The sequence below is a fragment of the Sardina pilchardus genome, chromosome 8 (assembly GCF_963854185.1).
Source record: "Sardina pilchardus chromosome 8, fSarPil1.1, whole genome shotgun sequence".
NCBI lineage: Eukaryota > Metazoa > Chordata > Actinopteri > Clupeiformes > Clupeidae > Sardina > Sardina pilchardus.
Window position 1 is genome coordinate 9095135 of NC_085001.1, and position 16457 is coordinate 9111591.

The window sequence follows — 16457 nt, forward strand, 5'->3', positions numbered from 1 at the left end:
GGGAGATGCAGGACTCATGCAGGCCGGCGGCCACTGACCGTGTTTATGGGCAGTTTCCTTGATTGCGGGCGCTCTCTATCTCCTGAGCTGCTGAGTGTCAAGACACCCCACAACCCACACAGGAAGCTCAGCGGCCGCCCTCAGGCCCCGCGCACCAGCTCTAAAAATAATAGATGCTTATCGGGCCTCCACTCACGCCAACCCGGGCACAACGAGGAAGAACAATCACTCGCAAATGCCAGGCATGCCACACCACCGCCATGCTCACGGGGTGACCCGCTGGGTCTGTCATCAACTATTCCCCCCCCCCCCCACCCCCCCAAGTCCCTTGTCTCTGGCCAGTGATTTCCTAATGTCCTCTCTCTGCTGCCCAGAGGATGCACTATGTGTGATCTTTGGAAGCACCGCCCCTTTTATGATCATTTATTCTACTCATAAGGGAACACACATGCATTGTAGTTTGTTGTTGTTTCTTGTTATGAATATCGAAATAGTCTTTCTTCTGTCCACATATTGTCAATATGTTGTTGTATCAATTCTTAACTAAATCAATATGCATATTTGTGAAGAGAACAAACGGGCGTGTAGAAGCGGCTATTTAAGTCCACATGTGCTGGGTTTGGTTCAGATGTCTCCCAGTTTTATTATTATAGACCGTGCAATTTTATTTACTCATGACCTTTGATGCATTCTAGCACTGGGACCATGCAAGTTCAAATGCAGGAGGTCTCGCTTATCAGATTAAGCGCATGCTATTTTCAGACAAAACCACTCAGGTTTGAGAAGCTATGTATGCGTCTTGGGTCTCCTTGGGACACACAAAAAAATCTATTACTTTCTCAACTGGCAGGGTGAAGAATGTAACATGCGTGAAGACTTGGGACCACTGAATCCGAATACTGGATTTAAGCTGTTACAGAAACATGCCATCCCTCATGGATTTAATTTGGGCCCCTGAAAATATGTGACACGGGGACCTTATTAGATTTTCATCAGGGAGGCTAAGGCCGATGCAAGTGGTCAGCTACTACTTGATGCGAATGTGCAAGCAGTGGTCATAAATCCCCAGGTAATGCCCCGAGCCCTTAGATGAACTCCTCAGAGCCAGTAGGGAGACTCATCCCTCACAGTTACCAGGAACGGAGACATCCGCGCAAGTCCTATTTAGCTTTTAATGATGAATTGCATAATGTTCCCTGGGAGCGGATAATGGATAATCAATAGTGATGTCCCTAGCTCTATTCATTTGTTCATTTGAGGATGCTGGGTTTCCTTTTCTCCCCCTACGGATTGTCTTGGGACTGTGGGAGGGGAGCTACTGTATTCAAATTCATAAACCTCAATTTCCTGTTGTCTGCTTGGAGAACAACTGAAGGAAAAGGGGCTTTGGTCTATGCAAGCTATTAACAAAATGTGTCATTTCAAGGTCATCAGAAAACATGTTGCCCTATATTTCAGCTGATCACTTGTAAGTGAGACATACTGTACAATGGCCGTATCCTGTGTTCAGCTGATCACTTGGTGTGTGAAATGTACAAGGATCATATCCTGTGTTTCTTTGGCCTTGGTTTAATGAGCTGGGGTTGATTCTCAAAGGAAAAGTCCACACACAGGAGAATGATAGTAAACTACTGTCCCAAAAGGCTTTTGCTATGTGTAGTGTAGTAGTCTTGCCAAGCTAAAGAGAATTTCTTTTTTTTAATATAGTTTAAGATTCCCTGTGCTGATTAAGATGTCACCCAAAAACAAAGGCCACCATTCGTTCTTTCCTGGCCTTCTCCACTTCCCCCTCACACCATGTTGAAGTTGAATGAGTGGCGAGCTGGCTGCCCTACATCCAAGCTCGTTCGTTACCTGGGAGATAAATAAGTCTCAGTGGCCGCGTGTGCCATTAGGGAGCCCATAATCTGGAGCGCATAATCTGTCCCTTTCAGAGTTTTTAATTGAATCACACATTAAAAGCACTTCTACTCTCAAGCCGTAATGATTCATCTGCACTTAAAGCACCTACAGCCTCTATACAAAGTTGCCTTCAATTCCCCATCTTGTGTGTGAGAACCCCCCTCCCTCCCACACACACACACACACACACTCTTTTGGCCTCTTTTTCCGCCAAGAGATATGCCGTACTGTGCTCCAGGTTCACAGGCACTCCCCAGAGGGGAAGCTGATGGCCAACTGTGTAGCTCTTTCACTCTCTGTCTCTCTCTCTCTTTGAGTATATATATGTGTGTGTGTGTGTGAGTGTGTGTGTGTGTGTGTGTGCAAGGTGACGGGTATGTGTGGGTCTTGTAGGGCTGAGAACCATTCACAGCCTAGATGACAGAGATCCCAGGTCAGCTCGTGTGAAAGCTGTCGGGGGGGATGTAAGTGGCGGCCATGGAGATGACAGCCCTGGCAGGTGGTCATTACTCTTTGCGTGAGAAGATGCCATGGCTGGGTCTGCTGCCAGTGCAGAGGGCAGGGGGACTGGCACTGCCCTAGGTGTTGATGGAGAGTAGACTCTGGGCAGGGGGAAACCTCAACATCATGCCTGGGAGAGGGCTGCTGTTGAAGGCTTGTCCGGGACAGCCTGCACCCCTTTGATTTCCCATGTAAAGTACAGCGAGGACAGCTTAGGGCTGGTCTAATGTGCCTCACCATTAGTCATGTAAACCGAGACGGCCGGCTTTTTACACTTGATCTCCATCACTCTGAAACTGGCCTCGGTGAGAAAAAGAATGCCCACTTGGTTCTATTTTAATTCCCATCATTGTGCCATGTTAAGTGTTATATTGGATTACAGTAATACACTATTTGTATTTCATTTCTAAAATCTGCTGCCGGTCGAGAGATACCACAATGAAACACCTGGGCCTATTTTAACCTTCTCAACCCGGCCAGATTTAGATGGGATTAGAGATAGCCTTGCAAAAGCTAGGCTAAGCTGTGCACACATTCAAAATATTTCCCACAGACCCACCTAACTTGGGCGCGCGCACACACACACACACACACACACACACACACACACACACACACACAATAGTAAATGCTCCTACTTGTGCTATTTTTTTTTGTTGGGGACAAGACATATTCCAGACATCTGTCCTTGCACTAAAACCAACATGTAGTGTGATGCAGCCCCTTTGGATTTTCACAGCGAGGTTTCTAAGTGACTTCACTCTTCAAAGGAAGGAAGTGGCGTTTAACAGAGTGCAGGGCCCCATTCTGAAGGCTCTCGATTCCATCGGAGGGTGCAGTAAATCACGAGAGCCGTCACGGAGCGTTAGAGCTCCTGTTTATCACACACCTTCCGCCAATTTGTCATGGGAATGTTTCGTTAATTGCCATGGAAACCCTCTTGGACATGGAGATCCAATTAGCAAGCTCCAAATAGGGTCCTCCGTTTTGTATGTTGACGAAGTGGACAGGGCTACTGCAGATGAGAGCAGCCTCTGATATCCCGTTGTGGAGCAGCCAAAGAGGCAGGGGAACAAGGCCATGTATGCACTAATCCACTAGCTGGAAATTGGTCCCATGGCTGTGTTTGACTCTTGTGCAGCGTATCATAAAATAGAATAGTCTGTCCAAAGCCTTGCTTCATAAAAATAAAGTAATTATCTCCAACAAAACAAGACAACACCACAAAATAAGACCACAAAACTGTAATCTCACAGGAATATTAGTAGTAGACCAGCCCGGACAGAACTATGCATTTTTTGAAAATAGCAGGGATTTTTTTTTTTTATGTGATTCATAATGAAAAGTTTGATTCCATTTCTTCATTATAAGTATATAAGTATATAATATTATAATATTATAAGTATACATGTATAAGTGTCCATGTAGGCCCCAGCTGTGGTGCAACTGGCTGGGGCACCTGCACCATACGCCGGCGACCTGGGTTAAATTTGTTAGACCTGTGGTCCTTTTCAGATTCCACCCCTACTCTCTCTCTTCCATTCACTTCCTGTCACTGTCCTATCATTAAAGGCATAAAAAAAAGCCCCCCAAAAATATACAACAAAAGTGCCCATGTAGCTTATCTTATATAGGCAAGACTACCACGGCTTTAAACATTAGGATAGGAACATTGTGGTGCAATAAAAACCAACATAGCATCTAGTCCAGTTTACAAATGCAAAACACGGTGTTCCCAGTCGCAGATGCATGGAGATAAAGGCAATAAAACACCCAAGTAAGGATGAAGATGTAAATACTATGCTTCTAACGAGGGAATTGTTTTGGATACACATTGACCACATTAGCCCCTGGAGGCCTCAATGAAGACTCTGGATCATCAGACCTTTTGGATTTCGTACAAAAAATAGCTGCTATTCTATAGACTGTACAAATAGACACTTTTCGGAGCTGTCTTTCTACAGACTGCCATCAACGCATGGCATGGCATCTCCTGCACATGTATCATGCTGTACAGTGGTAACAGACAATGGCATTTCTCAACTGTAGGAAAGCAATTCTCCTTTAGCGCTGCTTTAAGAGATTAGGTTAGACTTTGCATAATTTGCTCAACATAGAAAAATGGTCAGATTAGACTTTCTTTGCCATGATTTGAAATTGGCTATGATATGAAATAATGGGTAACACTTTGCGGTAAGGGTACATGAATCATCATGAATTCATACATGAATTCATTCATGATTTATGCATTACTTAATGGATTAATATTTCATGAATCATCAGGAATTGACATGAGTTCACCTTAAGTCATTCATGACGTCATGCATGAACAACGCATCAACTAAAGCATTAAGTATGGTGGCTACATCATTATGAACTATGGTTTATTAAGCATGATCATGATGATTTATTTTTCTTTACATGAATCATAATGAATTCATGCATGTAAACCTTCCTGAATTATTAGGAGATTAACTAAGCATTAGTTACTATGACTGTTGGGCTTAATTTGTACAAACTCTCTAAACACACTTTCTTAAACTCTTTCTCTAAACACACGTTATTATTCACCACTTTTGTTGAGGGGCCACAAAACATGATGAACTCATGAGTAACTAATACTTAGTTAATCCCCTGATATTTCAAGAAGGCTTCCATGCATGAATTCATAATAAATTATGTACAGAAAAAACAATAATCATGATCATGCTTAATAAACCATAGTTAATAATGATGTAGCTACCATACTTAATGCTTTAGTTGATGTGTTGTTCATGCATGAGGTCATGAATGATATATGGAGAACTCATGCTAATTCCTGATGATTCATGATATATTAAGGCATGAATTAATGCACAAATTATGAATAAATTCATGTATGAATTTATGATGATTCATGTACCCTTACCGTAAAGTGTTACCAAATAATGTTCTTTACAGTACATCTGACATGGTTACATCACTGATCTTTTAGGCTTATGTAGGCTTCGTTAGAGGATATGTGTTTTTAGAGACTAACTACCCATGGTTAAACATAATAAATGTTGAAATCAAAGAGCCTGAAATCAGCTGTGTTGTGAATGAACTCTAAAGTATATTTACACAATCTCATTTTCACAGACTTCCTCTCCTTCATGAAATTATCTCGCTGGTGTAATATAATGACTCGGTGTACATGATATAATTCCATACTAAACCTTGCTTAAACAACAGGCCTTATGAAAGGCAGCACTTGCATACTGTATGTCAAAAGAATGTGCAGTCAAACACCACCCCGACGCAGGGCTCTTAGCCTGGTCCCTGGACTTGTTCATCATCCTCAGCCTGTCGTGACTACTCTGTTTATCTGTAGTTTACCGATGCCCATGTTTCAGTTTGTTTGAAGGGTTTTTTTTTTCTTTACACAGGAAATTCTCCATTAGACTAGACTGGCTAATCAAGAATGTTGAGGGAAATAGGAAACTCCAAGTGCAAAACATTCAGACCCTCCCTCGCTCCGATTCCGAGCCGAGTGCAAGAGAAATGCCCATGACCTGCTAGTGTTCTACTCTCACCCCCTTATCAAGTACACAACAAAACACTCCTGACTGAGAGGGAGATAGGAACACTCTTCACGCTGCATCGCCGTGTGTGTCATTGTTGTGTTTCTCTATGAAATGAATGAAATGGAACATGGCTATTTTAGGAGTGTACAAGGCTGTGCTTTTTGAAACAAAACAAACACACACACACAAAAAAAACCCCATAATTGAATGATTAAATTACATGGCCTATGCGTTTCCCACTTATCAGGACTGGGTTTAAGTGGGCACCAAACCCATGTTGAGATATCCACAGTGAAACCACATACCGCTCTGCATTCTTCTCAGCTCTCAAACGGGTCATACCCCCTGGAGTTGCTGGAAAGATTTTTTTTTTTTTTTCCATTGACACATTCTCATGAAGCAGCCCCATCTTTTGCTTAAAACTAAACATTACATTACATTTGGCAGACGCTTTTTTAACCAAAGCGTCTTACAACATACTACACATTTGAAGTTTTATTGCTTTTTCACGTTTAATAATGAAAATTTTTAAAATATAGAGTGCCGTAAGAATAAGTGCGTCAATGAGTGCAATTGTCTGAAGGGTGATTGTGGCTGGGAATGACCGCCTCCTTCTTGTCCCTGTCGAGGTTGCTACTGTCGTGAACACCTCAACAGGTACAATTAGGTGGTAAGTCAAGTGTCAGCAAGACTATTGTAAGTAGTGCTAGAAGAGGGGGTCATGGGTCTTCAGACGGATCCTCAGGGATAGGGGTACTGTAATTACTTTACCATAACAGAGATGCAGAGTATGCCACTAATGCATTGTTCTTGCATTGGTGATGTTTAGCTTGATTGGTTGACCGGCTGGCTATCCCATAGTCAGTTCCATGAGGGAGAAAACTGGAAGCTGACCTTCAGGACTTCATTTGAATAAATCTACCATGTAATTGCCTTTCAGTGCCACAGAGTCTATAACATAATCATTGATGCATGACAAGTCACAGCTCAAACAATGGCCCTTTTTCTTCCGTTGCAAGTCAATTTGGAGCTGCGCTTCTTGGGAAAATGTCTGTATTGTGTCTTGAGGAGACTTTTCGTTAATGTGCTTAAGCAGGAGATGCACTCTGTTGGATGGTTTGACCCTAATTGAGGGTCAGTCTTCTTTTTCCTCAAATGGCATTTTGAGGTGCAAGTGAAATTCCACATGCTAGTATTATGCAATGGCCCATTAGTTCATGTATAACTGCACGATACCTTTATCCATAGTTGAGATTGCATTATTACGTAATACACTGAAAACACACACACACACACACACAAACACACACACACACACAGACAGACACACACAGACACACACACACACACACACAGACAGACACACACACTCACACACAGGTACACACACACACACAAAACCCCCTATATATCATGTTTATGTATACATTATGCAGTGGCAACAGGCCTTATTTTCTTTGAAAAAAGCGTAAGTGCTGTTCTGCCCGTGTTTATTATCAGAGAGGGTTCAGAAGGAGGAGGAGGATTAGGAGGAACACTAAAGGGGGTGGTGGTGGCGAGGGGGGGGGAGGGGGGGGGGGGGGGTTACTATAAAAACGTTTCTGGCTGGATTCCCATGTGGCCCCTGGCATTCTTTGCTCCCCTGCGGCCCTACTGTGGCCCCGGGCTGTGGAGCTTGTGAGCATGCCCCTCAGAGAGAGAGAGAGAGAGAGAGAGAGAGAGAGAGAGAGAGAGAGAGAGAGAGAGAGAGAGAGAGAGAGAGAGAGAGAGAGAGAGAGAGAGAGAGAGAGAGAGAGAGAGAGAGAGAGAGAGAGAGAGCAGCAGGCGTGAGGAGATTACGCTCCGCAAGGGCCCAGACTTCAGGCCGCTGGCGTTCCACAGTTATCAGGTCGTGGGGAAATCACACTCATTACCCTGTGAGTGGAACCACATGCTCGCCTGGGTGTATTCTCTTTATTCTTATTCTTTATTTTAGAAGTAGCCATGGATAAGACATGTGCTTAGATGATGCACTCCTGGTGCTGACCAAACTACATGTCTACTACATGAGCGAAGACAGGAGGTTGTGTGTGTGTGTGTGCGTCTGTGTGTGTGTGTGTGTGTGTGTGTGTGTGTGTGTGTGTGTGTGTGTGTGTGTGTGTGTGTGTGTGTGTGTGTGTGTGTGTGTGTGTGTGTGTGTGTGTGTGTGTGTGTGTGTGTGTGTGTGTGTGTGCGTGTGTGTGTGTTGGGGGAGGTGTTCTGGAGATTATCTTTGCATGGGCTCTAGATAACTGCCGAAAACACATTCATATGGTGTCCTGTCTGGGGCTTTCTACAATGGTATATAAAGACTTGTTGAGCACACCTGACCCTTGTCTAATGAAGCCAATTGTGAATATGCACTTGTGTTTTCCTGTGTGAGTTATTAGAGTAAAATGTAGTGAAGCAATTAGTGAAACAAGTATACTGTACTGTGTGCATGTGCCTGTATACGTGTGAATGTGTGTGTGTGTGTGTGTGTGTGTGTGTGTGTGTATGTGTGTGTGTGTGTGTGTGTGTGTGTGTGTGTGTGTGTGTGTGTGTGTGTGTGTGTGTGTGTGTGTGTGTGTGTGTGTGTGTGTGTGTGTGTGTGTGTGTGTGCGTGTGTGTGTGTGTTGGGGGAGGTGTTCTGGAGATTATCTTTGCATGGGCTCTAGATAACTGCCGAAAACACATTCATATGGTGTCCTGTCTGGGGCTTTCTACAATGGTATATAAAGACTTGTTGAGCACACCTGACCCTTGTCTAATGAAGCCAATTGTGAATATGCACTTGTGTTTTCCTGTGTGAGTTATTAGAGTAAAATGTAGTGAAGCAATTAGTGAAACAAGTATACTGTACTGTGTGCATGTGCCTGTATACGTGTGAATGTGTGTGTGTGTGTGTGTGTGTGTGTGTGTGTGTATGTGTGTGTGTGTGTGTGTGTGTGTGTGTGTGTGTGTGTGTGTGTGTGCGTGTGCGTGCATGTGTGTGTGTGTTCCTGTGTGCCTGTGCTTGTGTGTGTGTGTGTGCCTGTGTGTGTGCGTGTGTGTGTACTGTATGTGTGTCCACATATGCGGTTACCTCAACCATTACAGTCAGAGGTGCCTGTCCATCACGCTGAGATCATCTGTGGAAAAACCAACCCTGCTAATTCACTTCTTGACAAGCTAATACGTTCAAACAACCTTTAATTCAAGAGAAGTTGGGCTTGTTATTTTTATCTGCTGTCAATCTGTTGGTTGAACACATCACTATTGCTCAGGAAATTCCTTTTTGTTGGTCTAGACATGTGGTTTAAAGGTGTAAATTGTATCAATATTTCGGTATGGTTCTAATTTTCCACTGGATTTGAATGTAGAAGTTAATTTAATGTGTAATGCTTCACAGATGAGGCACGTTGGAGAGTTGAGCCTCTCATAACCAATTTGTCCCATGCCACTTGTGGCAGGCCAAGGACAAGGACAGGAATAGAACCGTAATGCCAAATTATACATGTGAACTCAGTGAGTTTCAATGTGAAATCTGAAGATCTGAAAATCTTTTTTTGTGTGGAACATGCATTGGTCAATCTTTGATAAAGTCTGCTTTTAAACCGTGCATTAGGTCCCTCCAAGCTGACCATAATAAGCCAATGACTCATGCACACCATGTATTGTAGAACAAAAAATGTATGATTTCATACAAATTCTTGTCTACTGTTGGTGTGTCCACTATGATAAATCCATGTATGATGTGCCTGTCTTATTCATTGTCCTTCTGGTGTCTTCCATATCTGTACCACTAGGACGTACTGTATAGCACTGTTGTGTGATTAAAGATAAAACCTCCAACCAGCACAATTACGAATTCAAAAATCCACAATTCAAGTCACCATAACAGACTGGTATTATAGCATTATGATAGCATATAATTAGCATAATTTATGAACATTTCAGAACATGGAGCCCTGAACAACTAAGTGAGGACTAATGAAGATCCGGTGGTCACCATAAAAAGGTCTCCTCCCTTAAGAGTGAAATATGAGAAGGAAGTTCCACTGGTTTCAGAGCAATGTGGCTATCATTAGTGTCTGTCTGAGAGCCCTCATGCCAACAGTCGTGTTTTGTTTGGGGATCAGAGGTAACAGTAGTGGCGGGCACAGCTCAGTCGTTTGATGAACCCTCATATGGCACAAGACATCTGTCAACCGGGACAAATATTTACCTCTGTGGCTCCACTGAAGCAGTGGCAGTGAGCCGGCCCCTTGCGAAAACATTCCTCCTCTCCAGGGTATCATTCAAAACAAATGCATTCAATAAATTAATCATTTATATATGATCTTCCGCTATTCCTTTTTTTTGCTCCTCTTGGTATTCGAGAGGTTGAAAAGCGAGTCTGGTGACGAGTCTAACAAGACGTTGTCGAAGGGCAAACACGGGCCAGCCTTGACTGAAGCGGACGATGCCATTGTTCACTTATTAGCAGCTCTCTGGGGTGAGGCCCTTTGGGTGTGGCCGCACGTACGGGGCCGTGGGCTCCGTCTCCAGCTCCAGCATTTCCTCCCACTGAGTGAATGTGTCATGAGGGCAAGGGAAGGGCCGGGGGCCGGGGGTCGTTTGCTTTGGTCTGGCGCCAGCATAATGCAAACTGGGGTGGGGGAGAGGGTGATGGGGGGGGGGGTGGGGGGGGAGGTGGAGGCAGGAGAGCGTAACGAGAGATGAGCACGAGGATGAAGGAAAGAAGAGGGATGATCAGAAAGAGAGGACCGACAGAGAGTAGAGAGAGGATGACAAGTGAAGAACAGACAGAGAGAGAGAGGGAGAGAGCGAGAGAGAGAAAGAGCTGGCGGGGGGAGAGAGAACTTTGAATCCCTGAATGGATTCATTACCTCAGCAGCAGTCAAGGATCACGGCGGGGAGATGGTCTCAGCATCACTTTGTGCTCGCGCACAGAGACCCGTGCGCTCGCATCCATCATCATAATTGCTTATCGACACCCACAATCTGAGTGAATTATGGCGGGCCAGCTTAGAGCCAAGCCCAGGCTGAGCTGCAATAACAGTTTGTCAAGACGAACATGACAACTTAATAAAGTAAAACTACAGGGTCAGTGTGAAAGTCCCTACTAGGCCTGTCCATGACACCGTGAGTGGACCGGAGTAGGAGCTAGCTGAGGGGGGGAGGGGGTGGGGGGGGGGGGGGGGTGGTTTGACTAAATAAGGGGCCGAGGCAGGGTGTTGTTAATGGAGTGGAAAACAGGTATAATACAGGTACAATACTGCACGCAAAGGTCATCTCGGTATGACGTGCACAGCCATCAGACCATAATTAAAATAACACAAACAAAAGAGGATCCTCCTAAATGCACTACTGTCATGAAAATATATCGCCTCTTTCGGACGGCGGATTTGATTTTCCCCCCTGTCTTATCATACTTACACTTGCGCACTGTTATGAATTTTGATGGACTGTGTAGACATTGTTATGATGGAAGAGCAAGGGTCTACTCCACAGGTTTTGACACTATTCCTCTGACAGCAGCAGACTTCGAGGAAATTGTGATCATTTTTCATGCCGGACAGGCCAGAGCTGGATTAGCGATTAAGATTTCAGTTGGTCAGTCAGAAGCTCCTCGGAGGGATCGCAGACCCATAACAGACAGCGCTGACATTTTAGTTCCTGGCAACAGGACAGCCACGGGAATGTTCGCATGCAAACAAATCAACAAAGAAGAAAACCTGCTGCTTGAAATGCGCCTGGACTGTCAAGTGCCACACCCAGAGAAAACAACAAGCTCCTCTCGGTGGAGCACATCCACCTGCCGCTCTGCTTTGACCATTAAACGAAAAAAAAAACATGAAAATTAAAATATACCCAATGACCTGGTTTAGCTGTGATCAGATATGCCCGTCCTCAAAAACTGGTACTAAAGTAATCTACAGTACATGGCGGAGAGCCAGAATCGAAAGAATGAACGTAATGTTCAAGATTTGGAGATGGGGACTGTTACTGGAGTCGGTCAGTAAACACCTAATTCGTATTCCTGCAGTGTTCTCGATGGACAGATAACCAGCCGGTGTCCTTTGCGGTTGTTTGTTGTGTTGCTCCTGCAAAGGCTTTTTCTTATTTTTTTTTTTTATTTTTTTTTTTCTGGCGATGTGACTGGACTAACAATGGTTAGTCTCCTCGGTGAACACACTTATTGTGCTTCGTACATGACAATTGATCATTTAAGGTTGCATGTGTAATGCATTTGTAATGCTCCATGCGAACAGGCACAGATTCGAAGGTATTTTGACAAGCACGTTCTCCAGAGGGATGCTGGGGGGTGTTTGCAGCTGACCTTGACTTGTGAAACAGCAGTGTGTTCACACCACATGCAAGCACTCGCCTCGTCCCTGCAGACATTACCTCTCTCGCTCACCTCCCCTGCAGCCTCATCTGGCAGGCCGAGAGAGAGAGAGAGACAGAGAGAGAGAGAGAGAGAGAGAGAGAGACAGAGAGAGAGAGACAGGAGGAAAGGAAGAGAGAGGGACAGAGAGAGAGAGAGGCAGGACGAAAGGAAGAGAGACAGAGAGAGAGAGAGAGACAGGATGAAAGGAAGAGAGAGGGAGAGAGAGAGAGACGGAGAGAGAGAGAGACAGGACGAAAGGAAGAGAGAGACAGAGAGAGAGAGAGACAGGATGAAAGGAAGAGAGGGAGAGAGAGAGACAGAGAGAGAGAGAGTGCGACATTCATTTTCCATGCTGCTGTCTGTGCCGGAGCCCATCAGAGTCTGACATCAGAATCTGTCAAAGCCGCCGACTTGCACCTCCTCTCACCCCCCCAACCCCCCCGCCCCCCCCCCCTCTCCCCAAATCCCACTTGTCCCCTCCGATGACTGCTCTACATGGGCTGAGATGCAGGCGGGCCCCTCAGATAGAACAGTGCATAAACAGCATAAAGAGGGCGCAGAAGAAAGTGTCTTTATTTAGCCGGCACAGAGCGGCCTTTGAGCGGCCCGGGCCGAGTCATGAGTGAGCCGACTGATTGACCAAAGAAAACTTTCCAGCCCTTTTTTCGCCTCGGGCTTCGCCTTGGTTGGGCGCCGTCGGCGGGCATGGTGTACCAGCGAGAGGCATGCCCGCGCAACCTCCCCTCCCCTCGCCTCGCCTCCCCTCCGGTCACGGTGTGCCCGCCCGCACAGAGCCCGTCCAGAGAGGTGGGGTCGACTAGGTGCCACCCAGACCCCCCCCCCTCCCTTTTACCCCGTACGCTTGAGCTGTTGAAGTTCTTCAGGTCAGAACTATGAAACGAGCTCGCCAGACCCAATTACGCTGCAATTATGGAGTAATTCCACGGCCACTCGGGCCAGATTGTCCATAATGCTCGTACTTATGGGCATTGTAAGAGGCGCAGGTTATAAATAGCGCTCTCTGTGGAGAGCCAAGCGTCTTGTAAGGGAGCAAGTGAGGTAGCTCTGCCAGGTGACTGGCTGGCTGGCTGGGTGACTGGCTGGGTGACTGCAGTGGGTGGTGGCCCAGGACCGGGATGCAGCCGTACTGATCTGCAGCACAGATAGGCATCTGTGCTGAAACTGTATCCACTATACGGGTCAGACTGCCACTGCCACAAACTGCCACAATCTCTTGTGTGTGTGTGTGAGAGAGAGACAGAGTGTGTGTGTGTGTGTGTGTGTGTGGGTGGCTGTGTGCCCTAAGATAGCCTTTCCTTGCTGTAACCTTTCTAACTGCCCAACAGAGATTAGCTCCCTCTCGTTTACTATGGTGGTCCTTTTCCTTAATCTCTCTTTATTTCTGTGCGTTTGAGTGTGTCTGTCTACACACACACACACACACACACACAGGCACACAGATGTTTTGATGATTTATGTGACACTTTGTCAGACTCCGTCCTCCATGTGTGTTTTAAACCTCTCTTCACGCTCCCACTGCCATGTGTGTGTCTCAGACCTGTATCTGTACATTCCTCTTCTATGGCTTACTGTTATGTGTGTAAACACAGCATATGATACAATACTGAGCGGGGATTTCCTGTCTTAGCTCAGGATAGCAAACAGTCCTTTGAACACGGCTATTCAGAGCTTATCGCATCCAACATCACCACTGAAAACTTGTTCCACCATTAACAAGTGAATGGACTCCTGACACCAATGAAAATGCTAAGGCCAGTGTTCTCATGATCTTAGATAACTCAGACAAGATGGGGTTTCAAAATGTATGTACAAATGAAGTATTTGTTATGATATTTTTTTATTGTTATGCATTACACTATAATTGTGATATATTTCCTGGTTGGTTGATAATGACATGATAATGATATTCATGGGTTTCATTAAGTCCCTTCACAGTTATATACAATAGATGAAGCACCATGCAGTCTGCATTCGTAATCTAGGTGCTTAACTTTCTACACCTGTGGAAAGGGACCTGATGAAACCCATGAATATAGAATATCTGAATATTTCTATACATTATCTTCAAAAGTTGAAAACGTACTCTCTAAGAGACAAACTACAATAAAACAAACAGCACAAAACATATTCATTTAAATTTGAATACCAGATTCATGTTAATGTTAAGGTTTTGTTTACTACGTTATCCGGCCTTATCCCACATCTATTAATTAATAGTTTACATAGTTTTGCTCTACAATGTAACAATAGCTTTTGAAAAATCCATAAAAGAGTAAGTGTTTCAAAGCGTTTGATTGGTAGTGTATCTTCTTCTCGTCCTCAGTGGCCTGAAGAGCTGTAATGGCGTCCATGCGTGTGCACGCTCAATGGTGTTTTTTTTGCCCCCAATGGCACCTTCCAGGCAGCACAGCCTAAAAGGCGCTACCTTTACCCTATTGCTAACCCTAACCCCCTCAGCCCTCATCCTACCCCTAAACTGAGGGGAGTAGTGCCCTGAAGGCAGCACTGCCTGGAAGGCACCATTGAGGGCAAATAATACCAAAGACCCGTGTGCACTGGGCCGGGGCTCCGAGCGCTCTTATCAGCCTGACGAGGAGCCGTAATGGAGTCACAATGGAGCCGTAATGGAGCCACGGTGGAGCCGTAATGGAGCCACAGTGGAGCCGTAATGGCGTCCATACGTGCAGGCTGAGGCCCAGCCGCTAGGCCGGGGCACCGAGCGCTCTTATCTCAGCCTGACGAGGATCCGTAATGGAGCCACGGTGGAGCCGTAATGGCGTCCATGCGTGCGTGCTGAGGCCCAGCCGCTAGGCCGGGGCACCGAGCGCTCTTATCTAAGCCTGCGCTGAGTTTGATTAGCATGATGTCGAAGCCACGACGCAACCCGCGCCCTGAGTCCCTCTCCAAGGTCCCCTCTGGTGGCTAAACTGCCCCATAGACAGTTGGCATAGTTCATAATTTTCTTTTTTTTTTTTTTTAACAGATAATGAGTTTCAACCATTTAAGCACGATTGCCTATAGCACTGACCATGACGTGTTTTTGGAAAAATAAATCTGCTTATAGTGACACTACCATTTAATTGAGTGCCTGCATTGTGCTTAGGTAACTGACTGAATAATGTTTTCTGTGTTTTTGTGCTCAGCAGAAATGCAATTTAAAGATTTTTGAGTTATATCCATGTAATGAATTTGAGAACAAGATCAAGATGTATGTGCTTTCCACATCTGAATTGTTGACAAAAATTACCCCCCCCCGCCCCGTTCTGGCTTTCAGACTTCACCTCAATATGGGTGGCAAATGCCTTTCAGCCCTTGAAATGACACTTTAATGCGCTTAGTTAATGAACTAGGCTGCAATGACTTTTTTAAGCACTAATGAGCAAAGCCTTCTATCATCCTTCAAAAATATCTAATTAAGTCGAGCCACACAGCCTGAAAATGGGCTTTTTCAGAATGCTACTTACTGATGATCAAAAATCTCTAATTAAGTCAGGGCATACAGCCTGTAAATGGGCTTTTTCAGAATGCTTCTTACTGATGATCAAAATGCTCATGATTAAAGTCATGCTTTAGACATATATTTGTTTATGGCGGCTAATATGTCTTTGGGAGGAATGCAGACGGAATTGAACTTTTTTTAAAGTCTGCATTAGTGTTTTGTCAATGTCATCATTTTATGCAGGTTGTGTGTGTGTGTGTATTTTGCTTCAGGTGATTCCAGCATGTGGAAAATAAATTGGAATGGAATGGAAAGTGGCTCCGTGGTAAATGGCGCAGTGTCTGCATATGGCGTTCCCTCTGCATTCGTTGGGCTTTTGGGGAGCTTATGTGTCAACTTTATCGTAACTGCCAGTTACGAGCCGAGCCGCCTTATCACATGCCCTGCAGCTGCCAATAAATCCCTTCCATTTCGGCTCCTCGTTTCTTTTTTTTGTTAGCACTTTCCCTTCTCTGCCCCAAGGCACTGGTCCAAATAGACTTCCCAACTAAACTAATGAGAACTAATGGCTTCAACCAATTAGATCCTAATTTGCGAACCTTCAGTGAATGAAAACGGCATGTGGCTGTGATGCAGAGCGAGGAGAGAACAAAAACAGTGTTGACCACAATCCAGC

The 16457-nt window shown here is 45.0% G+C and overlaps 1 long non-coding RNA gene across 1 annotated transcript in view; it reads left to right on the forward strand.

Moving 5' to 3' along the window:
- The window catches only part of LOC134088599 (uncharacterized), a 48726-nt gene that overhangs the window by 24104 nt on the left and 8165 nt on the right, over positions 1-16457 (forward strand). The window lies entirely within an intron of this gene.